Here is a 27641-nt window from a genome sequence, read left to right on the forward strand (position 1 = left end):
CTGAATTAGGTTCTGCTCAGAGGCAGGATGGTATTAAACAGCCCTTTGGGGCTTCTGAGTCACTGAAGAAAGTAGAGAACCTTCCCTCCAATGTCAAGGGCACTCAAAGGCAATTTTATTGACTTATTTTTTTTAATGTTTATTTATTTTTGACAGAGAGAGAGAAAGAGAGAGAGAGAAAGAGAGAGAGAGAGAGAGCATGAGCTGGGGAGGGACAGAGAGAGAGGGAGACACAGAATCTGAAGCAGGCTCCAGGCTCTAAGCTGTCAGCACAGAGCCCAACACGAGTCTCAAACACGCTGACCCCAAGACCATGACCTCAGCCCAAAGCTAAGACTGGACACTTAACCAACTGAGCCACCCAGGCGCCCCGATTATTATTTTTTTTTAACTGAGTGTGGGTCACGGTTATGGACTGAATGCTTCTGTCCACCTCCCCATGCCCCCATGCCCCCATGCCCCCACACCCTGGCCAAGTTCATGTGTAAGTTCTATCCCCTAAGATGATGGAATTTGGAGTGGGGCTTTCAGGAGCTCATTGGGATTGAATGAGGTCATAAGGGTATGACCCTCATGATGGGATTAGTGTCCTTAGAAGAGGAAATACTAGAGATCTTGCCCTCTCTCTCTCTCCCTCTCTGCCAACTGAGGACTCAGCAAGAAGACAGCCATGTATAAGCCAGGAAGAGAGCTCTCCCCACATACCAACTGTGCTGGAATCCTGGTCTTGGACTTCCAGCCTCCATAACTGCAAAAAAAAAAATATGCATTTTTGTTGTTTAAGTCACCCAGCCTATGGTATGTTGTTATGAGTGCCCAAGCTGATTAATGTGTTCACCTTTTCCTCATTTGTATGTCTTGTAATACTTTTGAAAATTAGACCTTTTACATAATACATGTTTGCAACTCTGGCTTCTGATATTTTTCAACAATTTTGCTGTTGCTAATCTATATTGTTTGTTTGTTTAGCCATATGTCTGGAAGAAACCTTTGAAATTTGCTTCCTTTGTCAAATACAGCAGATGATGCCTTGTTTAGTGTGTGTGTGTGTGTGTGTGTGTGTGTGTGTGTGTACTTTTGTGCACATGTAGGAGCATGTCTTGCTCAGTTTTGTTCTTGCTTCTATTTATAGGTCTGTCTTATTAAGGGCATCCACTGGTTCTGTGTAGTCTAAGGATGAATAAATGATTGGATAGAGTTTGTGCTCCAACAACTCCAGCCAGTAAGGCTTCTGTGCTCTGTCATTATATCTGTGTGTGGGTAGGGGAGTGCATTCAAAGTTCTGGGTTCTTGTCACATCTCCTCTGTCTGTGAATGCTTGGCTCTCTCAGGGCTGGGGCCCTGGCTAGGGTTTGGGTTAGGTCTCAAGAGGGGTCAGGGCCTGGACCCCCAGCAGTGCAGTAGTCTCCCCAGAGGGCTGAGTTGAGGGCACAGGTTAGGATGCGGGTCAGGCTCAGTCTTTGGGTTCAGGTTAGGATGCAGGTCAGGCTCAGTCTTTGGGTTCAAGTTCCAGCCTCTGGTGTGGGCCAAGCTTAGCTTTGACCTCAGCATCCCCCTTGTGCAGCCCCATCCCTGCTTTAGAGATGGCATGACGACTTTCCAGGTTCCAGCTCAATAATCTTGCACCGGTTCTGGGCTCCAAATCCATTCTGTTCTCAGACCTAGGAATTGGGCCCCCATAAGGAAAGAGCCTTGGCTAGGGATAGGGTTAGATCCCAGGAGGGTTCAGGGGCTGAACCGACAGCAGTCCAGTGACTTCCCTGGAGGGCTGAGTTGAGGGAGCCTGTTAGGGTGTGGGACAAGCATAGGGTTTGGGTGCAGTGGACGACCAATTGTGTGTCCCATGCTTAAGTTTGGGCCCCAGATCCTCCTCTGAGGCTCCATTCAGGCCCTGGAAACTCACCACTAGTCAGGAGTGTTTGGACAGCTGGGCTCTTTCTGATCTCTGCTATGCATTCATGTAGCTGCAGCCAGGAACATGCTCACCGCAACCATGACCACGAGCTCAGGCTAGCAGAGTCATTACAGCTCCCACCTATCCACTTCAGAGATCATCAATGCCACCAACAGCTTCCCAAATTCAGCCAATCCCTTTAAGCACATCAGAAAACCTCCTGTTCCTCCTGACCTGCCACACTGTAGAATTCCATACCTATCAAGCTGGGGGGTGGAATGAAATGGAATGGGAGCAGCCCCACCCAAACATCACAGAATCCCACTATTTTATGTAAAGTTCAGCAGTTTTCAAAACATTCAGATTATTGTACACCTCTGGTCGCTTTCCAAGGCATGGAAATGGCTGGTTATTAAAATGTTGTCCAGCATGGTAGTTGCTTTTTTGGGGACAGGAGCTGCCAGTCCTCTCAGTGGCCATAGCCAGAAATCCTCCTCCTTTTTCTGAACCCGACCTTCTTTCACAATTGTAATATTGCTCTTGTTGGCTCCTCTCTGAGCTCCCAAAATAGAGAAACACTTTGTGATGTCAGCTTTGGGTCTGGGCACTCCACTGTGGCTACTGCTTTCCTCCTCATGCTCTAGTGATGACTCAGCCTACAAAGCTGTACACTCTGGCCTCTTATTGAGTAAGAATTGCCTCAAGTCCTCATTAAAACAGCATATGTATCTTGATTTAATAGACACCAACCGTCAGTGGCTTGTAAGGAGATGGGGACTTATGAGGAAGGCTTTACACATTCCCAGGCCCTTGTTTATAATCCCAGTAAGAAAACCCCCTGACCTCCCCTGCTTATAGGTAATGTGTTGGTTGAAGGTCAAAACCTGAAATAAATATTGCAACTGGTGTTCATGACTTCAACTAGTAAGAAAGACTGCACTCTCTACAAGGCCAGCTTCCACACATAAATCTGCACTTATTTTATTTATTTATTTATTTATTTATTTATTTTATCGGAGGGGGGGTATTACTTTAGTTAGTAAAAACACAAGCCCTCCTCCCTGAGAAATTTCTTGACTTCATTTTTTAAAGGCATATTTTTTAAAAGTAATTTTAGGCTTACAACAAAATTTGGAGGAAGGTAGAGATTTTCCAAATAATTTCTGCCCTCACACATGCATAATCACCCTCATTATCATCTTTCACCAGAATGATACTTTTCTTTTTTTTTTAACCACTGATGAACCTACATTGGCACACCATAGTCACCCAGTACCCATAATTTGACCTCAGGCTCACCATTGGTGTTGTACATTACGTGGATTTAGACAAATATATAATGATGCATTTCTATCACTATAATATCACACACAGCATTTTTATTGCTGTAAAAGTCCTCTGTGCTCTGTCTACTCATTTCTCACTCCCTCCACACACACACTGTCGCCTTTACATTGAGTCCATAGTTTTGCCTTTTCCACACTGTCATATAATTGTAATCCTACACTTTTCAGATGGGTACTTTCACTTAGTAATATATATTTAAGGTTCTTCCATGATTTTTCATGGCTTGATATCTCATTTCTTTTTAGCACCGAATAAATAAATATGCCATTGTCTGGATGTATCATAGTTTATCTACTCACAAACTGAAGGACATCTTCAGAAACTTGATTGCTTCCAAGTTTTGGCAATTGTGAATAAAAATTCTACAAACATCTGTGTACAGGTTTTTGCGTAGACATAAGTTTTTAACTTCTTTGGATAAATAAACAAGGTACATGATCGTTAGGTAGTATGGTTAGAGGATGTATAATTTTGTAAGAAACCACCAAACTGTCTTACAAAGTGGCTGTACTATTTTGCATTCCCACCAGCAATGAAGAAGAGTTATTTTTGCTCTACATCCTTGCCAGCGTTTGGTGTTTTCAGTGTTCTGGATTTTGGCCATTCTAATAAGTGCATAGTGGTACTTCACTGTTGTCTTAATTTGCATTTTCCTGATGACATATGATGTGACTCATCTTTCATAGGCTCATCTACCATCTACCTACCTTCTTTGATGAGGTGTCTGTTAAGATCTTTGGCCCATTTTTGTAATCAGGCTATTCATTTATTATGGTTGAGCTTTAAGAATTCTTTGTATATTTTGGATAGCAGTCCTTTGTCACATGTGTCTTTTGCAAATACTTTCTCCCAGACGGTGGCATGTTTTCTAATTTTCTTGACATTGTTTTTCACAGAGCGGACGTTTTCATTTTAATAAAGTCCAACATATCGGTTATTTATTTCATGAATAGTGACTTCTGAATTTTATCTGAAAAGCCATCACCATACCTAAGGTCATCTAGTTATTCTCCTATGTTATCTTCAAGAAGTCTTATAGTTTTGCATTTTACATTTATGTCTGTGATCCATTTTAAGTTAACTTTTATGAAGAGTATAAGGTCTGTATCTAGATTTTTATTGTTTTGTATGTGGATGTCTGTTTGTTCCTGCACTATTTTTGAAGAGACAATTTTTACCCATTGTATTGCCTTTGCTCCTTTGTCAAAGATTGGTTGACTACATGCATGTAGATCTACTTCTGTGCTCCTCCATTTGATATAATTTTATATGACTTTGTCAAAATTACACTGTCTAGATTGCTGTAGATTTATAGTAAGTCTTGAAGTTGGGTATGTTCAGCCCTCTAACTTTGTAGTTCTCCTTCAATATTGTGTTGGCTATTCTGGGCTTTTGCCTCTCCATATAAACTTTAGCATTCATTAGTTTTTTTTTTTTTTTGAAATGGGTTTAGACAAGTTAATTACCAAATACGTTGGGCAGAACAAGCATCAAGCATAATCAATACATTCTGGAAAAGAAGTATCATGGGAGGGGATGACAGGTAGTCTTAACAGATACTAAAGCATAGAATATGCACTATAAAAGAGTGTGGCATTTCCCATGAATAGACAGAAAGATTAATAAAACAGCACAAAGAATACTTACAACCAACTACATTTGAGAATTTAAAATATAATTAAGGCAGTATTTTTAATCAGCAGATATATCACAGATTATTTACAAAATGGTACTGTGATAACTTGATGCCCATAAGCATAAGGCCATTCCACCTAGAACAATTCCTGACAGCAGAATACTAGAAACAAGACTAATGTCCACCAATAGGTAGATAGTTGAATAATCCAACATACATCCATGCTAGAGAGTACTATGTCACTATGAAGACAATAGAGACCCCGTCTCTTTACTGCTATGCAGTGTTCTCTAGGTTATACTGTTAAGTGAAAAAAGGAAGGTGCAGAAATGTGTGTAGAGATGCTGCATTCCAATACGGTATCTACTAGTCATGCATGGCTATTTGTATTTAAATTTATTAAATTTAAAAGACACTCAAAATTTAGTTATTCCAGGGTTAGAGGAATAGCAAGGATGGAAGCTTATGATGTATGTTTTCTGAAAAATATAATACATATTTACTGGCTCCATGAACTGAGAAGGCAAGAAACAGTGGTCAATCCAGTAGTACTGAGCAATTCTAGTATCCAGGCTGATTCCTCTAAAATAATTTCCCACTGAAAGAAAGCCAGGATTCCTTGGAGAAATGGTGGGTTCCAGGTCTGGGGTAGAGTTTTTCACAGGAGAGTCTGGACCAAACTATCATTCCTGAAATCATGTCAAAACCAATCAGAGGCCAACCTAAAGAGACTCCCACTGGCCAAACATAGAACAATTTGAGCATCAAATAAAATAATGACTACAATGGATCAAAACACAACACACATACAAATATTTATGAACTCCGCATGACAGTCTAAAAGCAAAGCAAAGCAAAACAAAACAAAACAAAACAACAAGCTCATTGCTCATCTTTGGAGGCTTCTAGAGAAACAACTCATTATTGCGAAAAGTGGAAATGTTGCCAGAGAATTAAGCAGTCATCCTACCCTTCTTGTGCATACCATATGCAGTGTGATCTAATAGCTGATGAAAGGAAGTTTCTTGTATATATGGATTCCAGATAATAAATGAAGAGGTAATTATAGAACTAGAATAGCGCCCTTTTGCAACATTTAATGAAATGCAGTTCTGGCAACTATCTTCAGACTGCAAAAAACATGTGGTAAAAAGGAGATGGAAATTTTATACTAGATGTATCAGGCTGAGAACACTCAAACCCAGCAATCATCTTTAACGTCAGAGAAGAGACAAGACACAATGAACCTTCTGGTGCAACTCTATAGGAAGTTCAAGTTTGCTGTCAGAGGGCAAAAACTGTAGATTACCTCACTGGGTCTCTGTGTACTGATAATACTCTCATAGTGTCTCTTTTTTGTTTCTTTGGGGTTTTTTCACACAACACTGTATAAGTTTACAGCATGCAGCATAGCGACTTAACATACAAAGACACTTCAAAATGATCATCACATAAAGTTAACATCCATCAACTCACATAGTTACAAAAAATTTTTTCCGTGTGATGAAAACCTTTAGGATTTACTGTCTTAGCAACTTTCATATATACCATACAGCATTGTAAACTATAGTCACGATGCTATACATTACATCCCAAGACTTCTTTATTTTATAGCTGGAAGTTTGTATTTTTTTTGACCATTTTCACCCAACTCCTCCTTCCCCTCCCCCCGCACCACCACTGCTTTTGCTAACCACTAATCTGTTCTTCGTACTTAGGAGTTCAAGTGTGTTTTTTGTTTGTTTGTTTGTTTGTTTTAGATGCCACATGTAAGTAAAATCATATGGTATTTGTCTTATTTGGCTTATTTCATTTAGCATATCATAGTGTCTGTTTTTTAAACCACACAAAATCCTTGACAACAGGGAAATGTTTTGCTTCACAACACTGAGCAGAGTTCTGCCAATTGCCTGGGTCCAAATCTAGTGCCTCTAGTATGCTCTTGCAGTCAGTGGTGTGAAGAGCCAAGGTGTTTTGTTTTCAGCAAAGAGTTAGGGACCTAGGGCAATGCCAAGATACTTCTGATACAGAGAACAAGTCAGTGAATCATGGTTGCTATAGAAACCTAATGTTATTATGGTGAACATGTGGACTTTTCATCATGACTTTACAGACAGACATGGCCATGGAGAAGAGCAGGTCCTGTCTTCAGTTATTTGGGTCTCAGAAGAAACTGTGAGTGTCTTACTGTGGTGGATGAGTCGACTTGGGGTGTGGGGAGACAAAGGGATCTTAGATCCATTCATCTCTTTCCTGCTTTGGGACTCAATGTCCTGGCCGTCTCTTAGAGAGATGAAATGGCCTTTGGGGTACCACCTGGCTCCAGTAAGTGTAGTGTCCAATTACAGGGGTGTCCTGGAACTATTTTCTTTTTTAAAAGGCAGGGTGACTGACTCTTTCTGAACCTCAGCTTCTCCTTCTGCAAAACAGGGATGAGAATGCTGCACCCACACGATCGCTGAGAACGTTCAGTGATACACATGAGCAAGCTTCTGCCCTTGTGGTTATTGCAGGATCATGAATGCCTGTATGAATTTAGGCCACTTCTTATTCCTTTTCAACTTTGTACTTAGGAGGTAGATGAGGGAAGATGAAGAAAAAGGCCTCGTGACAAGTCCATTATAACATGTCCCTGTTATGTTGTATCATTGTATCATTGTCACTAACCCAGTGCCTCACATGGCTCCCAGTACCAAGTTACATCAGCAAAGCATGGTGATTGCTGGATCTCTCTCTCTCTCTCTCTCTCTCTCTCTCTCTCTCCCTCTTTTTCCGTGTACATCTCTTCATGCCAGTGGAAGAGCTCATATAAAGAGCCTGATGGAGACAGGTCCTGAGTTTCTGTGTCCTGATGGCTGCTGAAGCTTCTACTACAGATTCAAGGGCAGCGGTCCTCACATTGTTATTGGGATATGATGCCTGGCTCAAATGCGTTCATAGATCTGAAAAAAAAAAAGCATGTTGTGGAATTTCTCCTGTGAGGTTCACACATGAGCCTTAAAGTAGAGAAGCTACTTTAATCTCATTATGGGAGAAGAAGTTTAGCAGGTGAAATTTCATTCCACCAGCAGCTATGTGCTGTGTAGCAGCCCTTGAGCCCCATCTTAGAGATTCCAGCTTTTGCTGAAAGGAATGAATTGTCCTACTTGAAGAAGGAATTTGATCTTCAATATGCATTTGGAATGAATGTACCTACATTGTCCTCATTTTATAAATATTATTCAGAGATTCCTATGTTTCTCTCAGATGGATTTGATATATGCAGTTGGTTAGAAGCTCTTCATGGCAAGTTGAGATTTTAGCATGGATTTCTCCCTGACAGCCACATTTTATCCATTTTGCAATCAATTTTTTAAATCCAGAAAGCTTGCAAGTGTTACTTAGAAATTGTCAGTTATGAGAATATGATAATTTCTAAAATAATAATTACTATAGAATATTCGCTGCTGTAGTAATACCCAGCCACATTCCCTAAAACAACCAGGCATTCTTAAAGAGCACTATGGTTATTTTCCCAGGATATAACATTTTCAGTTCTGTACTGTAAGGCTTTCTCTCCTTATTCCTCTGCCCCAACTCACAACTTGCTCTGTCCCCAGGCAACCACTGATATTCTGCCACTATAGATTATTTTTTATTTCCTAGAATTGTGTTTAAATGGAGTCAATGGAACCATAAAGGTTGTATTACTTTATTAGGGGAGGTCTTCCTACTTTCCTTCAGCCTATTTATTTATAGATTTTTCAATATTATTGTATATGTCAGGAGTTCCTTCACTTTTATAGCTGAGTAGTATTCTGGTATATTAATATACCACAAATTGTTATATCCATTCACTTGTTGATACTTATTTGGTGGTTTCCATTTGGGGGCTATGGTAAAAAAAAAAGCTACTAGGAACGCTTGTGTGTGGGTCTTTACATGGACACATACTTTCTTTAGGACAAATGCTAGAACTGCAATGGCTTGATGATATGGTAGATGTAAGGTTAACATTGTAAGAAACTGCCCAACAGTTTTTCAAAGTGGTTCTACCATTTTTGTCCTACCAGCAGCGTATGAGAGGTCCACCCTCCACAACTTTGCTGATGTTTGCTATGGTCAGGCTTTTCAATTGTGGCTATTTACAAGAGGTTGCAAAGGTACCTCACTGCAGGTTTAATTTACATTTCCCTAATGATTGATGGTATTGAGTATATTTTTGTGTGCTTATTTGCTATTCTCATGTTTTCTTTGATGGAGTTATGTTCAAATCTTTTGCCTGTTTATTTATTGGACTGTGTCTTTCTTATAGACATTTCTTTTTTAAATTGTGGTATAAAAACATAACTTAAAATTTAGTATCTCATCCTTTTAGCTGTACGATATACTGTTTCCTTATGAATCTTGTGCAGAAGGCCTCTTAAATTTTTCAACTTGCAAAACTACAGCTATATGGCCATCGAAAAACAATTTCTCTTTTCTCCCTCCCTAAGCCCCTGGAAACTGCCATTCTACTTTCTGTTTCTACGAGTTTGACTACTCTAGATATATCATACTACTGGAATCATGCATGTGCCTTTTTGTGACTGACATGTGTAACTTAAATAATGTCCTCAAGGTCCATCCATGTTGTAGCATATGACAGAACTTCCTTTTGTTTTAAGGCCGAATAATAATCCATTGTAGGTGTATACCGCTTTTGAAATCCATTCATTCTATGATGGACATTTTGGGTTGCTTCCACCTCTTTGTTACTGGGATCAATGCTGTGATGAATATGAGTTTGCCAGTATCTCTTTGAGAACCCGTTTTCAATTCTTTTGGATATATACCAGAAGTGGGATTGCTGGATCACATGATCATTCTATTTTTAGTTTGCTGAGGTGCCTCAATGAGGTTTTCCATAGCGGCTTCACCAGTTCACATTTCCATCGACAGTGCACAGAGGTTCCATTTTCTTTACATCCTAGCCTACACCTGCTATTTTCTGTTTTATTTGAGATTGGGCATCCTAACGGTTGTGAAGTAACATCACATTCAGTTTTGATTTGCATCTCCCTGGTTGTCAGAGATGTTGCACATATTTTCATATACTTGCTATCCATTTGTATATCTGCTTAAGAGAAAAGTCTATACAAATCTTTTGCCCATGCTTTAATTGGATCATTTAGAGTTTTTGTTGCCACTGTTCCTGTCGTTGACTTGTAGGACATCTGTGTGTGTGTGTGTATATATATATATATATATAGTAACTATATAGTATATAGTATATATAGCATAGTATATATAGTATATATATATATATATATACCAGATATACTAGATATTTACCTTTTATAAATGGTCTACCAATATTTTCTACCAATATTTTCTCCTATTCCATAGCTTGCCTCTTCAACCCCTTGAGTGTTTCTTTTGCTGTGCAGAAGTTTTAAATTTTGATGTAGTCATATTTGACTACTTTTGCTTTTGTTGCCAATGATTTTGGCGTCATACTCAAGAAATCATTACCAAATCAAATGTCATGAAGATTCTCCCCCATGTATTCTTCTAAGATTTTTATAGTTTCAAATCTTAGATTTCAATCTTTAGTCCACTTTAAATTAACTCTTGAATATGGTGGAAGGACGATCCAGCTCCAACTTCAGTCTTTTCATGCGGATACCCAGTTTGCTCAACACCATATATCGAAGAGACTATACTTTCTGCTTTCCATAGCCTTGGCAACCTTGTCAGAGATCATTTCATCATACACATGAGGGTTTATTTCTGGGTTATCTATTCTGTTCTATTGGTTTATATATTTGTCTTCATGCCATTACCATACTATTTTGATTACTGTGCCTTTGTCATATATTTGTAAGCAGGAAGGGTGAGGCCTACAGCTTTGTACACCTGTTTCAAGACTGTTTTCACTATTGGAGGGGAGTCTTTGAAATTCCACATAAGTCTTAGGAAAATATTTTTTCTATTTCTGCAAAAAAATGCCATATTAAAAACTGACATACAATTATCATGCAGTGTTATACAGTATCAGCTATACAATGTAATGATTTAACAATTCTGTATGTTTCTCAGTGCTCATCAAGACAAGTGTACTCTTAATCCCCATGACCTATTTCACCCATCCCCCCTCCCACCTCCCCTAGAGCAACCATCTGTTTTTTCTCTCTATTTAAGGGTCTGTTGTTTGTTTGTCTTTTTTTAAATTTGTTTGTTCCTTTGTTTTGCTTCTTAAATTCCACCTATGAGTGAAATCATCTTATTTTTCTTTCTCTGGACTAGCTTATTTCGATTAGCACTATACCCTCTGAGTCCACCCATGTCACTGGAAATGGCAAGACTTCATTCTTTTTTATGGCTGAATAGTATTCCTTTGCATGGTGTGTGTGTGTGTGTGTGTGTGTGTGTGTGTGTGTGTGTAGCACTTCTTTTTTTTTCAATATATGAAATTTATTGTCAAATTGGTTTCCATACAACACCCAGTGCTCATCCCAAAAGGTGCCCTCTTCACTACCCATCACCCACCCTCCCCTCCCTCCCACCCACCCCCTATCAACCCTCAGTTTGTTCTCAGTTTTTAAAAGTCTCTTATGCTTTGGCTCTCTCCCACTCTAACCTCTTTTTTTTCCTTCCCCTCCCCCATGGGTTTCTGTTAAGTTTCTCAGGATCCACATAAGAGTGAAAACATATGGTATCTGTCTTTCTCTGTATGGCTTATTTCACTTAGCATCACACTCTCCAGTTCCATCCACGTTGCTACAAAGGGCCATATTTCATTCTTTCTCATAGTGTAGCACTTCTTTATCCATACATCTATCAATGGACACTTGACTTGCTTTCATATCTTGGCTATTGTACATAATGCTGCAACAAACATACACATGCATATATCTTTTCCAGTTAGTGTTTTTGTATTCTCTGGGTAAATACCCAGTAGTGGAATTTCTGGGTCATATAACAATTCTATTTTTAATTTTTTTGAGCAATGTCCATACTGTTTTGCACAGTGGCTGCACCAGTTTGCGTTCCTGCCACAGTGGTTCCTTTTTCTCCACATCCTCACCAGCACTTGTTGTTTCTTGTGTTCTTGATTTTAGCCATTCTGACAGGTATAAAGTGGATATCCCATTCGGGTTTTAAGTTTCATTTCCATGATGATTACTAATGTTGAACATCTTTTCATGCACATATATTGGAAGAATCAATATTGTTAAAATGTCCATACTACCCAAAGCAATCTACAGATTTAATGCAACCCCTATCAAAATATCAACAACATTTTTTACAGAACCAGAAAAATCAATCCTAAAATTAGTATAGAACCACAAAAGACCCCAAATAGCCGAAATAATCTTGACAAAGAACAAAGTTGGAGGTATCACAATCCCAGATATCAAGGTATGCTACAAAGCTGCAGTAATCAAAACAATATGGCCATAAGTCTTTTGATACGGATTGCACTGAATGTGTAGATCATGTTAGGTAGAAAGGACATTTCAGCAATTCATAGCTTCCAATCCATGAACATGGATGTCTTTCTATTTGTTTATGTCTTCTTTAATTCTTTTCAGCATGGTTTATACGTTTTCACTGTTCGAGTCTTTTGACCACTTGGCTAAGTTTAATTCTAAGGATCTTATTCTTTTTGATGCTATATAACATGAGATTACTCTTTGAATTGTTCACTGTTAGTACGTAGAAACACAACAGTTGCTTTTGTGTCAGGCAACTTAGCTGAATGTATTTGGTAGTTGTGGAGTGTTTAGGGTTTTCTACATACAAGATACTGTCATCTGTGAACAGAGATAATTTCACTACTTACTTTCCAAATTGGATGTATTTTATTTCATTTTCCTTCCTAATTGCTTTGGCTAGGACTTCCAGTCCTCTGTTGAATAGAAGTAACAAAAGAGGGTATCCTGTCTTTTTCCTAAGGAACACTTTGAGTTTTTCACTGTTGAGAATAATGTTAGCTATGGTCATTTCTTACATGGTCTTTGTTATATTTCTATAACTTCCTTCTATTCATAATTTTAGTGTGCAGTGTTTTTGACATGAAAGTGTGTTGAGTTTTGAAAATGCTTTTCCTGCCTCGAGAAGATCATGTGATTTTTGTCCCTCATTCAGTTTAATATGGTGTATTACACTGATTGGTTTCCCTACCTTAAACTATCACTGCATTCCAGGAATAAATCCTACTTTGTCATACAATATAACGCTTTTAGTGGGTTGTTGAATTGAGTTTCCTAATATTTTGTTGAGGATTATCCCATCAATATTCCTCAGGTATATTGGTCTCTAGTTTTCTTTTCTTGTAGAATCTTTGTCTAATTTTGGCATCAAGATCATGCCAACCTCATAAAAATGAGTTTTGAGAGAGGAGGAGCCAAGATGGCAGAAAAGCATGGAATTTTTTTGTGTGTCTTGCATCCATGAAATACAGCCAGACCAACACTAAACCATCCTGCACACCTAGAAAACTGATTTGAAGATTAACACAACCATCTGCACAACCTGAACCACAGAATTCAGCAGGTACATGGCACAGAGAGGTGAACTGGGGGAGAGGGAAGCAGTGTAGGGCAGGGAGCCGCTTTTGCGTGTGGAGAGAGGACGCAGAAGGTGTGAGGGGGGAGAATACAGGAAAAGCGCCCCCCACAAAGCAGCTGGAGAGAAAGTGGAAAAGTGGAAACAGCCGCAGGGACAGAACTAAAAAGGGAGAAAGGAGAAAGGGGGGGGAGTTTAAATTACATTAAGAATATAAACAGAGGGAGTGCAGGGTCTGAAACTCCACAGCTCGATACCAGGTGGTGCTCTGGTGCGAAGGGCAACTCCCCAGGAGCAGAGTGGAGCCCAGGGTTCTTCAGGCCACATGGGGAGAGGCAGTTCCCCTGCTTGGAAGACACCTGGTAGAGGCTGTGTGGGTCCTCCAAAAGCAAGGCCCCAATGGACCCAGGAGAACAACCACATTCACTGGGGCTGGAACAAGGCCATTAAGGGTGAAGCCTGGTGCCAGATGTGTGTTGTGATTTTTCATAAGCCTTGAAGCGCTGCTGCTACATTATCTCGTGAACTTTTTCTGGGGTGGGCCAGCACCCGGCCGCAGTCTCTGGGCAGCAGCAGCAGCGCAGACCCGCAAACGTTTCTGGGTGCAGCCAGCACCTGGCCATTGCTCAGTAAGACCCTCCACAGAGGGGCAGAAAAGGTCAAAGCCGCAGTCCCTCAGAAGGGGTCAGGAAAAGCAGCCCCATCTGAGACAAAACTCAGGAGGGAGGTGCTGCCTGGGGCTTGGTCACAGACAGTGTAAAAGCAGGGAGTGGACGGAAGCTGAAGACAAAGGACGGGTGTGCAACTGCTGATCAGGGAGAACAGAGTTCCGATACTAGAGACTGGGTAGCTGGGTGATGCCATTTTCACCGCTTCCACGCATGTGCATATGCACCTACAAGCGCCACAACAATCCACCCCAGTAGGCTAAGCACGACCATCTAGTGGAGAATTGAGCCATTACACTAAGCCCCACCCAACTTGGCCAACTTCGATCTTCAGGAACACAAATCTCTCCACCTGCTTACTTTATGGACTATAAAATTCTTCATAGTTTGACTTCTAGGGGAAAACGAAGTAACCTCATTCGTATTTCAGTCTGTTTACCGGACCATCTATTCAATTTTCTTTCTTTCTTTTTCATTTTCTTTTTTCTCTTTTTCGTTTCTTGTCTTTTTCATGAATACATAAAGAGAAACAATTCATTTTTACTTTCAATTTTTATTAAAAATATATTTTTCAACTACATTTTCTGCTTTTGTGCAAATTTTTTTCAAATTCTATTTTACTTCCATCATTTCATTTTAGTCTACTTCATGTATTCATTTTTTTTTCAAATTTTCAAACAATTTCCTTTTTCTTTCTTTATTTTTCCTTTCCCCTTTTTTTCTAATCTATCAAGCCCCTTTCAACACCCAGACCAAAACACACCTAGTATCTAGCATCATTTATTCCACTTGTGTGTGTGTGCATGTGTTTGTTCTTTTTTTGTAATTTTCATATGTTTTTTTTTAATTTTAACATTTTTCATTTTAATTTCTTTACCTCATTAATTCCTTTTCTGCCTTCAAAATGACGAAATGAAGACAAAAGCAGGAAGAAACGACAGCCATGGACTTAACCAACACAGATACAAGCAAGATGTCTGAACCAGAATTTAGAATCACGATAATAAGAATACTAGCTGGAGTCGAAAATAGATTAGAATCCCTTTCTGTGGAGATAAAAGAAGTAAATCTTGTCAGGATGAAATAAAAATGCTATATCTGAGCTGCGATCTCTAATGGATGCCACAGTGGCAAGGAATGAAGAGACAGAACAGAGAATCAGCGATATAGAGGACAAACTTATGGAGAATAATGAAGCAGAAAAAAACAGGGAGATTAAGGCAAAAGAGCACAATTTAAGAATTAGAAAAATCAGTGGCTAATTAAAAAGGAACAACATCAGAATCATAGGGGGTCCCAGAAAAGGAAGAGAGACAAATAGGTGTAGAAGGGTTATGTGAGCAAATCATAGTGGTAAACGTCCCCAATCTGGGGAAAGACACAGACATCAAAATCCAGGAAGCACAGAGGACTCCCATTAGATTCAACAAAAACCATTAGACCATCAACAAGCCATACCATAGTCAAATTCACAAAATATTCAGTCAAGGAGAGAATCATGAAAGCAGCAAGGGACAAAAAAAGTCCCTAACCTACAAGGAAAGACAGAGCAGGTTTGCAGGAGACCTATCCACAGAAAGTTGGCAGGCCAGAAAGGAGTGGCAGGATATATTCCATGTGCTGAATCAGAAAAATATACGGCCAAGAATTCTTTAGCCAGCAAGGCTGTCATTCAAAATAGAAGGAGAGATAAAAAGTTTCCCAGACAAACAAAACTTGAAGGAGTTTGTGAGCAATAAACAAGCCCTGCAAGAAATTTTAAGGGGAACTCTCTGAGGGGAGAAAAGATGAAACAAGAAAGAAAGAAAGAAAGAAAGACACCAAAAACAACAAAGATTACAAAGGACCAGAGAACACCACCAGAAACTCCAAATCTACAAGCAACATAATGGTAATAAATTCATATCTTTCAGTACTCACTCTAAATGTCAATGGACTCAATGCTCCAACCAAAAGATATAGGGTAACAGAATGGAACAGAAAACAAGATCCATCTATATGCTGTTTACAAGAGACCCACTTTAGACCTAAAGACACTTTCAGATCGAAAGTAAGGGGATGGAAAACTATCTACCATGCTAATGGTCAACAAAAGAAAGCCGTAGTAGCCATACTTATATCAGACAATCTAGGCTTTAAAATAAAGATTGTATCAAGAGATGCAGAAGGGCATTATATCATAATCAAGGGGTCTACCCACCAAGAATACCTAACAATTGTAAACATTTATGTACCAAATGTGAAGACACCCAAATATATAAATCAATTAATCACAAACATCAAGAAACTCATCAATAGTAATACCATAATAGTAGGAGACTTCAACACCCCACTCACAGCAACGGACAGATCATCTAATCAAAAAATCAACAAGAAAACAATGGCTTTGAATGACACACTGGACCAGATGGACTTAACAGATATATTCAGGAAATTTCATCCAAAAGCAACAGAATATACACTCTTCTCCAGTGCACATGGGACGTTCTCCAGAATAGACCACACACTGGGACACAAATTAGCCCTCAACAAGTACAAAAAGTTCAAGATCATACCATGCATATTTTCAGACCATAATGCTATGAAACTCGAAAACAACCACAAGAAAAAAATGTGGAAAGATAACAAATACTTGGAGACTGAAGAACATCCTACTAAAGAATGAATGGGCTAACCATTAAGTTAAAGAGGAAATTGAAAAGTACATAGAAGCCAATGCAAATGATAACACCACAGTCCAAAACCTCTGGGAGGCAGCAAAGGTGGTCATAAGAGGGAAATATATACCAATCCAGGCCTTCCTGAAGAAGGAAGAAAGATCTCAGATATACAACCTAACCTTACACCTTAAAGAGCTGGAAAAAGAACAACAAATAAAACGCAAAAACAGCAGAAGACAGGAAATAAAAATTACAGCATAAATCAATGCTATCAAAACCAAAAACACACTAGAACAGACCAATAATACCAGAAACTGGTTCTTTGAAAGAATTAACAAAATTGATAAACCACTAGCTAGTTTGATCAAAAGGAAAAAGGAAAGGGCCCAAATAAATAAAATCAAGAATGAGAGAGGAGAGATCACAACCAACACAACAGAAATAAAAACAATAAGAGAGTATTATGAGCAATTATATGGCAATAAAATGGGCAATCTGGAAGAAATGGACAAATTCCTGGAAACATATACACTACCAAAACTGAAACAGGAATAAAAAGACAATTTGAACAGACCCATTACCAGTAATGAAGTCGAATTAGTATTCAAAAGTCCCCCCAAAAAACAAGAAGTCCAGGGTCAGATGGCTTTACCGGGGATTTCTACCAAACATTTAAGGAAGAGTTAACACCTATTTTCTTGAAGCTGTTCCAAAAAAAAAAAAAAAAAGGAAGGAAAACTTCCAAACTCTTTCTATGAAACCAGCATTACCTTGATTCCAAAACCAGACAGAGACCCCACTAAAAAAGAGAATTATAGACCAATTTCCCTGATGAATATGGATGCAAAAATCCTCAACAAGATACTAGCCAACCGGCTCCATCAGTACATTAAAAACATTATTCACACAACCAAGCGGGATTTATACCTGGGATGCAGGGCTGGGTCAATATCCACAAAACAATTAGCGTGATTTATCACATCAATAAAAGAAAGGACAAGAACCATAGGATCCTCTCAGTAGAGGCAGAGAAAGCATTTGACAAACTACAGCATTCTTTCTTGATAAAAACCCTCAATAAAGTAGGGATAGAAGGATCATACCTCAAGATCATAAAAGCCGTATGTGAAAGACCCAACGCGAATATCATTCTCAATGGGGAAAAACTGAAAGCTTTCCCCTTAAGGTCAAGAAGAAGACAGGGATGTCTACTCTCGCCACTGTTATTCAACATAGTGTTGGAAGTCTTAGCCTCTGCAATCAGACAACACAAAGAAATAAAAGGCACCCAAATGGGCCAGGAGGAGGTCAAACTTGCACTCTTCGCAGATGACATGATACGCTATATGGAAAACCCAAAAGATTCCACCGGAAAACTACTAGAGCTGATTCATGAATTCAGCAAAGTTGCAGGATATAAAATCAACACACAGAAATCGGTTGCATTCCTATACACCAACAATGAAGCAACAGAAAGAGAAATCAAGGAATTGATCCCATTTTCAATTGCACCAAAAGCCATAAAAAAAAAAGCCTGGAATAAATCTAACCAAAGGGGAGAAAAATCAATACACTGAAAACTATAGAAAGCTGATGAAAGAAATTGAAGAAGACACAAAAAAATGGAAAAAGATGCCATGCTCCTGGATGGGAAGAAAAACATATTGTTATAATGTAAATACTACCCAAAACAATCGACATATTCAATGCAATCCCTGTCAAAATAACACCAGCCTTCTTCACAGAACTAGAACAAATAATCCTAAAATTTGTATGGAACCAGAAAAGACCCCAAATAGCCAAAGCAATCTCAAAAACGAAAACCAAAGCAGGAGGCATCACAAGCCCGGACTTCAAGCTATACTACAAAGCTGTAATCATCAAGACAGTATGGTACTGGCACAAAAAGAGACACTTAGATCAATGGGACAGAATAGAGAACCCAGAAATGGGTCCACAAACATATGTCCAACTAATCTTTGACAAGACAGGAAAAAATACCCAGTGGAATAAAGACAGTCTCTTCAGCAAGTGGTGTTGGGAAAACTGGACAGTGACATGCAGAAAAATGACCCTGGACCACTTTCTTACATCATACACAAAAATAAACTCAAAATTGACAAAAGGCCCAAAACAGATGAACATAAAGGAAAGGAAACAAAAATAATATAAAAACAGGGAGGGGGAGAAAAGATAAGAGACTCTTAACTATGGAGAACAATCAGAGGGTTACTGAAGGGTTTGTGGGAGGGGGGGATGGGCTAAATGGGTAAGGGGCCTTAAGGAATCTACACCTGAAATCATTGTTACACTGTATGCTAATTCATTTGGATGTAAATTAAAAAAAAAACTAAAAAATAAAAATAAAAAAATGGATGGAAGACCTAAATACAAGACAGGAAGCCATCAAAAACCCCGAGGAGAAAGCAGGCAAAAATCTCTTTGATCTTGGCCGCAGCAACTTCTTACTTAACATGTCCCCGAGGCAAGGGAAGCAAAAGCAAAAATGAACTATTGGGACCTCATCAAGATTAAAAAAATAAATAAATAAACTGCTGCATGGCATAGGGAACAATCAGAAAAACTTAAAGGCAATCGACGGAATGGGAGAAGATATTTGCAAACGACATATCAGCTAAAGGGTTAGTATCCAAAATCTATAACGAACTTATCGAACTCAACACCCAAAAAACAAATAATCCAATGAAGGAATGGGAAAAAGACATGAATAGACACTTCTCCAAAGAAAACACCCAGATGGCCAATCGACACATGAAAAAATGCTCAACATCACTCATCATCAGGGAAATACAAATCAAAACCACAATGAGATACCACCTTACACCTGTCAGAATGGCTAACATTAACAACTCAGGCAACAACAGATGGTGGTGAGGATACGGAGAAAAAAGGATATCTTTTGCCTTTTTGGTGGGAATGTAAGCTGGTGCAGCCCCTCTGGAAAACAGTAAGGAGGTTCCTCAAAAAATTAAAAATAGAACTACCCTACGACCCAGCAATTGCTCTAGTAGGCATTTGTCCAAGGGATACAGGTATGCTGTTTCAAAGGGACACATGTTTATAGCAGCACTATCAACAATAGCCAAAGTATGGAAAGAGCCCCAATGTCCATGTATGGATTAATGGATAAAGAAGATGTGGCGTGTATACACACACACACACACACACACACACACACAGTGGAGTATTATTCGGCAATCAAAAAAGTGAAATCTTGTCACTTGCGACTACGTGGATGGAATGAGAGGGTATAATGCTAAGCGAAATTAGTCAGTCAGAGAAAGATAAATATCATATGACTTCACTCATATGAGGACTTTAAGACAGAGAACAGAAGAACATAAGGGAAGGGAAGCAAAAATAATATAAAAACAGGGATAGGGACGAAACTTAAGAGACTCTTAACTATGGAGAACAAACAGACGGTTGCTGGAGGGGTTGTGGGGGGCGGGTCAGCTAAACTGGTAAGGGGCATTAAGGAATCTACTCCTGAAATCATTGTTGCACTACATGCTAACTAATTTGATGCAAATTTTAAGAAAACTATTTTTTTTTAAATGAGTTTTGATGCGTCCTTTCTTCTTCAATTTTTGGAAAGAGTTTTGGAAAGACTGACGTAAATTCTCCTTTAAGTGGTTGGTAAAATACGGGACGCCTGGGTGGCTCAGTCGGCTAAGCGTCCGACTTCAGCTCAGGTCACGATCTCGCAGTTCGTGGGTTCGAGCCCCGCGTTGGGCTCTGTGCTGACAGCTCAGAGCCTGGAGCCTGTTTCAGATTCTGTGTCTCCCTCTCTCTGACCATCCCCCATTCATGCTCTATCTCTCTCTGTCTCAAAAACAAATAAACGTTAAAAAAATTAAAAAATGAAAAGCATTGCTGTTAGATTTGCAACAAAAACTTAAAATTTTTTGAATCCTCTGATGTCTAATTTCGTTGTCAACTACTCCTGCTACTCAACTTTAAGTGCCTATCTGCTCCAGCGTGTTAGATCAGTAACACTTCTTTCATTTAAGTAATATTTTTCTAGTGATTTATATGTCGCTGGGTACACAGCAAAGAGAATGTGACAGGCAGGCTCCCTGGAGTTCTCATTCTGGTTTGGGAACACTGGAAGTTAGTAGGCAAAGAAATTAATAAGCATATAAATGTCATATGAGGAATTGTGCTTTGAAGAAAATAAACACCTGAGTAGAAAATGACTGGAATGGAGATTATTATGGATGGGGTTTTCAGTGAAGCTCTTTCTCAGGAAGTGACATGTTAAATGAGTCCTGAACAGGAGAAGGCAGGCATAGGCAGGCCCCCTTAACTGGGAGAGAAGGCCTTACATGTAGCAGAAACCTCCTGTCATCTCAGATGGACCCTTTCATAGACTACATCGGAGAGACCACCCTCCTGGGAATAAGGCAGACAGATCAAAAATCTACCACTTTGAATAACAAAGAGGTAATGGAGAAATTAAAACCTCTAATTCAAGCCCAGGAGAAGAACCAAGATTGAAACTACACAATGGTTGCCTTGTCCTTCCGTCTCTATTAAGAGAGATTCTATCAGGCACTTATCCTTCCTTCTATATATATGTGTCCATCATGGGATCTTCAAGTCCTGGGCCTGGAAGTCCTGCTTCTAAGCAAACTGAAGAGAAAGCTGCATGAGTTAGCATGTTCAATTATTGTGAAGATGCTTGAGACATAGAAACACACATACGCCCACATGCACACTGACATGCATGTGTGCATACATACATGCATGCAAATGCTATCAAATAAATTGTTCTAATCTGCTTCTTTACCCATAAAACCTATACTGGGAATATATTTCCAAAGCAATGAATATAAAAGCATCATATTCATTATCAGTTCAAAATCATCCTATATTTCCAACCTTTTATTCAATAAAATTTTCATATTTTAAACCCTACAGAAATTGAAATTTAAAATAAAAATATCCTCTAACTCTCACCAGCATGCACACATCGAATTATTTTCAAATGAAACCTTTACTGTGTTATTTTTTTGCAACAGTATATGAACATATGTCTAAGTCAATAAATGTATTCCTGCACTACCATTTTGTGACTCAATTTACAGATTTTCCCATTTTACTAAACTTTACCTCTTTACCATTGTCAGATTACCAATTAATACCTTTCATTGTTTATCGAGTATGAAACAATATACAAATGTTTATTTAGAAACTGAAATTATTCTATCCTACCCTACTCTCCCACTTTCTGCTCCCCATAACACAAAGACAGTCTCTGTTAATTTATTTGTGCCTGTTTCCCAGAATTTTCCTCTGTGTGTAATGCACCTCTTAACAATCACACACACTCTTGTACACTCATGTTGATATATATTATTTTGCATAATGCAATCATATTCTTCATAATATTCAACAACTTCTGTTTTGCATAATATGATTCATTTTCATTTTAATTAATTTGTGTTTGGGGACATATGTCCAAGTGTTTATTGGAGGTTTATACTTCTTATATGTACATTCTTCCTTGATATTATTGACTCATCTCTATACTATGAGTATTTCATACATCAAGGATATAAACACTGTAGCTGAATAGAAGTTGTAAATAATTTCTCATCACTTTTCACATGCCTTTTGATTTTTAATTTTTGGTACACGGATGGCATTCTACACTTTATAATGATGTTTAGCATTTAGAAAGTACCTCAGCACATTGTTTTTATTTATTTATTTGTTTGTTTATTTTTAATATGAAATTTATTGCCAAATTTGTTTCCATACAACACTCAGTGCTCATCCCAAAAGGTGCCCTCCTCAATACCCATTGCCCACCCTCCCCCCCCATCAACCCTCAGTTTGTTCTCAGTTTTTAAGAGTCTCTTATGCTTTGGCTCTCTCCCTCTATAACCTCTCATTTTTTTTTTCTTCCACTCCCCCATGGACCTCTGTTAAGTTTCTTAGGATCCACATAAGAGTGAAAGCATATGGTATCTGTCTTTCTCTGTATGACTTATTTCACTTAGCATAACACTCTCCAGTCCCATCCACGTTGCTACAAAAGGCCATATTTCATTCTTTCTCATTGCCACGTAGTATTCCATTGTGTATATAAACCACAATTTCTTTATCCCGCACATTGTTTTAAAAAGAACAACTGACTAATAATGCGTTGAGGTATATCAAATGTCCGCTTATAGGACAGAGTGGCAAAAAGCTTAGTCTTTTGTGCAATTTCAGGTTTTGAGTCCCGGAGCATTAATTTATAAGGTGTTTTCTTAGGTCACGTTACTTATTCTTTTGACTTCAGTTCCATTGTCTGAGTAATAGGGATAATTATTGCTCTTGAATGGAGCTATTAGTATTACATGAGATTGAACAGAAAAAGAAGAAAAAACCTGCATAAGATACTTTTGTACCTGTTAATATCTTACCATTCAGGTTCCCTTTCCAAAAGTCAACAGTCAGTGCTGCTTCCTTGGGTCCATTTAAACATCTCAGGAATCAGCCACTCTATGTGTCCCCATGCCGAGGCCTATTGGCCCATGGGGCAGGATTTCATGCCCACCATCATCTTCATGCCCAATGGAGGCATGACACAACCCAGTTTCCATTTGAAGGAGTTTCCCACAATTGGGTCTTAAGCCCAGGAAATCTATCACCTAAACAGGAGGCTGCCGGTTGGCCTGTTTGACTCTGGAAAATTTACACAGCTCTGTAAATGTGAGGTTGGTCATCTCTAAAATGGGACTAAGAGTGGTGCCTTCCTCACAGATTTGTTGTAAGAAAAAAAAAACAGAGAAACTCTCAAAGAATGTCTGGTGCATAGCAGGACTTTGATAAATGTTACTCTCAGCTCACCCCACCTCTTCTGTCCCACAAGATAGAAGATTTGAAACAAGACCACATCTGGAAATGTAGCAGCAAGAAGTAAACTTTGGTCCCATCTCACCATTTCCTTTTTTCCAAGTACTTTCCTATCTCTCCATTTTCTTTCTAGCTTGACTAGAATCAATTTCTTATTGTGCTCCAGGAAGGAGAAATAGTATGGAAGAGCATAGAATAGGAACAGGTCAGCTACACAGAAGATGGGAGTCATCAAACATGCACCTCAGTTGCCAGACTCATTAACTGACCACAGGACATTGGGCAAGTCCCTTTCCCTGTGCTGGTCTGCAGCCTAACACAGAAGAACACTCAATATACAAACAGGGGTTAGAGGCATCAAATGTGGGATCAGAAATGACCAGGATTTGACCCTGGGAATCATTACTTGCTGGTCGTATGATGTTAACCAAGAGTTTTATCTGTTAATCTACTATCTGCTCTATGACTATTGATGTCTTTTGTGATTGTTTATTCTTATTATTCCTACCATCAGTCCAAAGGGTGAATAAAGAGGGGTAGCGATTCCCTTGCCAGCTGTTACAATTTCCCAAGAATCTATTATTTTATCACTGTTGGATAAAGTGGTTGGTGTACAATGTAAAAGAACTTTAGGAAGCTCATGAACAGACCAGGATGTACAACATTATTTAATATATAATGAATTTGGCATTTCCAATCAAATTCAGTGCTCAAGGTTTGGATCTCTGTCACTTCACTAAGTGTTCATTAATAAATAAAGTTAGATCATCTCTTATGCCCTGACATTTAATCAGAACTCTTCTACTTGCTGGTACTTAAGGTACAAACTAAGATAAAAAGAAAAGCAAATAAAAAACCACCCAGAATACTTACCTCTATATTTGGTATGATAATAGTTCTATGAAACATATACATGTTACATTCATATGCACAGAAAAAAAATGATGGAACAAAATAGCAAAATGTGAATTTCAAAGATGATGGGATTGGTGTGAACTGAGATGTTTAACTTCTGTCTTTGTCTCAGTATGAAACATTTGCTAAGATGAGTATGGCTTTTATTTATGATAAAAAGTGTAGCTCTTACAAGCTCTACTAAAGCATAGAAAGCTATAAATTTAATTGAGGTTAAGGAAAAATTTTGTTCCTCTGTAATTACATCTTCTTTATCTTCCTCTAGAGATAATCACTATCCAGAGTGAAATAATTGTCATGTTAACACATCGCTTTATCCTTTTATGCCATATAAGAACCTACTTAAACAAAATACAGTATTGTTGTTCACACTTTCACTGCACACTCACACACACACACACACACACACACACACTCACAACACACACACGGTAGGCATCCTTATCCCCCATCTTGCTAATTTATTTAACTCTATGTGTGTGTGTGTGTGTGTGTGTGTGTGTGTGTGTCTAAGAGGGAGTGTGCAAGAGAGAGAGAGAGCTTTGTAAAGAAATCGAGGTGAACCCTTTATCAAGATCCCAAAACCGTGTTTGACCTATCATCAATGCCAGTGTTTGTTTCCTTCCCATCTGTGTTAGTCTTAACAAATTACCAGATTGGATGGCTTAAACAGCACAAATTGACTTGTTGAAGTTTTGGAGGCTAGAAGTCGAAGATCAAGGTTCTGGCAAGGTTGATTTCTGGTGAGACCCGTCTCCCTGGTTTGCAAATGGCCACATTCTCACTGGATCCTTACATAGCCCTTCCTCTCTGCGTCTGTTCAGGGAGAGAACCAGTTCTAGTTTTTCTTCCTCTTCTTATGAGGACACCAGTCCTATAGGACTAGGGTCCCATCCTTATGACCACATTTAACCTCAACTACCTCCTTAAAGTCCCTATATCCAAAGAGAGCCACGTTGGGGATCAGGACTTTAGTATGTGGATGTGAGCGTAAAATTAATTCCGTAATGTTCTGCCCTCTGAACCCCCAAAATGCATGTTCTCGCATGCAAAAATACATCCACTGCCATCTCAACAGCGCCAAGAGTCTTAACTCACTCCAGCATGAATTCCAAGTGTAAAGCCTCATGTAAATATCATCTAAATGGCATATGGATGACTTGGAGGTATGATTCAACCTGAGCCATAATTCCTCCCCAGCTGTGAACCTGTGAAACCAGACAAGCTGTGTGCTTCCAAAATACAAAATGAGGGGGACAGGCATAGAAAAGACACTCTCATTTGAAGAAAAGAGATATCAGAAGGAAAACATGGATAAACAGATTCCAAACAAGTCAAATACACAGCAAGGAAAATTCCATTATTCTTTGAGCTCAGTAATAATGCTCTTATGCTGGATGATCTCTCAACTCACTGGGAGAGCAGTTTCACTCTAAGGGCCTGGACAGCATCCCCACCCGCATAAAATAGCCCTACAAGGCAGTGTGGTCCCTGAGGCACTGGCCACTGAAACTGAGGAGGTGGCCCCACCAGTGAAACCCAGGATAAACCCATAGACTTGCCCCGTTGACTTGTAGTGGGAGGAGGTAGAAGCACTGATGTCTTGGAATAGTCTTTGGAGGGTGATTCTTCCCTTTTCCTGAAGGATAGAACATGTTTGCAACCAAATAACTGCACTCCGCTCCTTCCCCCAAAGTCCCCACAATTCCCACAGCCTTTTTTTCCTCCTATCCCCCCTTTTTTTTCTGTCCATTTCAATCCCAGGTGGCAGTGTCTCTGCTGGTAGAATCCCATCTCTATTTCTGAATTCAGCTGAGATGGCTGATTAAATCCAGAGGTAATCTCTTCCTGGAGTGATTTCCCAGCCATATCGTTGGTGTTTTCTCCTGAACAAGCTTTCTCACTTTTTTATAATATACGTAGGCTCAGAATGTTCCATATCTTCAAGGCCCATTTCTTTTTTGCTTGCTAGTTCATTGGATTTATCTCTCCTCTCACATTTTATTATCAGTAGTAAGGGGAAACCAGCCCACACTTCAACACTTTGCCTAGAAATCGCCCCTGCTAAATATCCAAGGTGGTTTCTCACAAGTAGAAACACTAATGGTGCATTCTGGCATGATGGTAATCATAAGAATAGTTAATATTGCTGTGCACCACCCTGTTGTATGTGCTAAGGCTAAACTTACTCATTTCATCCTCAGCAGAGCCAATGAGGAAGAGCTATTGTTGCCTGATTTTAAACACCAGGAAACTGAGGCACAGTGAAGGCAGAGCTAGCAAGCCACAAGACAGATTTGAACAGATTCTGTGTGGCTGCTGAGCCCCATATCTCTCCAGTGTACACTATTGCTTCTCATCTGATAAGGCCCTCAACCTTACTGTTTATCAAGACAGAGCAAAAAGAAAGAAAAAAAAACAAGAAAAGAAAAGAAAGAAAAAACTGAATTACAACATTTCCCCACAGTTGAATAGGCAGGAATTTAAAATATTGACAACAATCGCTGTGGTTTGCAATATGGAGGGAAATTATCTTGTTATATTGAGGAAAGGGCTTCCTTCACATCTTGTCTTCTTTCCTGTCCCATAAGCACGTACCCATTCTAAAGGCTTTCCTGGGGATGGTCTAAGAATACACTTTCTTCCCTGTCATTTGTTATTATTTTCTTAAACTGTAGTTTCTTTTTTTTCAATACCTGAAATTTATTGTCAATTGGTTTCCATACAACACCCAGTGCTCATCCCAAAAGGTGCCCTCCTCAATACCCATCACCCACCCTCCCCTCCCTCCCACACCCCATCAACCCTCAGTTTGTTCTCAGTTTTTCAGAGTCTCTTATGCTTTGGCTCTCTCCCACTTTAACCTCTTTTTAATTTTCTTCATTCCCCTCCCCCATGGGTTTCTGTTAAGTTTCTCAGGATCCACATAAGAGTGAAAACATATGGCATCTGTCTTTCTCTGTATGGCTTATTTCACTTAGCATCACACTCTCCAGTTCCATCCACCTTGCTACAAAGGGCCATATTTCATTCTTTCTCATTGCCACGTAGTACTCCATTGTGTATATAAGCCAAAATTTCTTTATCCATTCATCAGTTGATGGACATTTAGGCTTTTC

General features: G+C 39.1%; 1 pseudogene; it reads right to left on the reverse strand.

Moving 5' to 3' along the window:
- Positions 1-1489: 1489 nt before the first annotated feature.
- Positions 1490-27641, reverse strand: part of LOC125157019 (NADH dehydrogenase [ubiquinone] 1 beta subcomplex subunit 5, mitochondrial-like) — a 42377-nt pseudogene continuing 16225 nt past the window's right edge.

The sequence above is a fragment of the Prionailurus viverrinus genome, chromosome X (assembly GCF_022837055.1).
Source record: "Prionailurus viverrinus isolate Anna chromosome X, UM_Priviv_1.0, whole genome shotgun sequence".
Classification (NCBI taxonomy): Eukaryota; Metazoa; Chordata; class Mammalia; order Carnivora; family Felidae; genus Prionailurus; species Prionailurus viverrinus.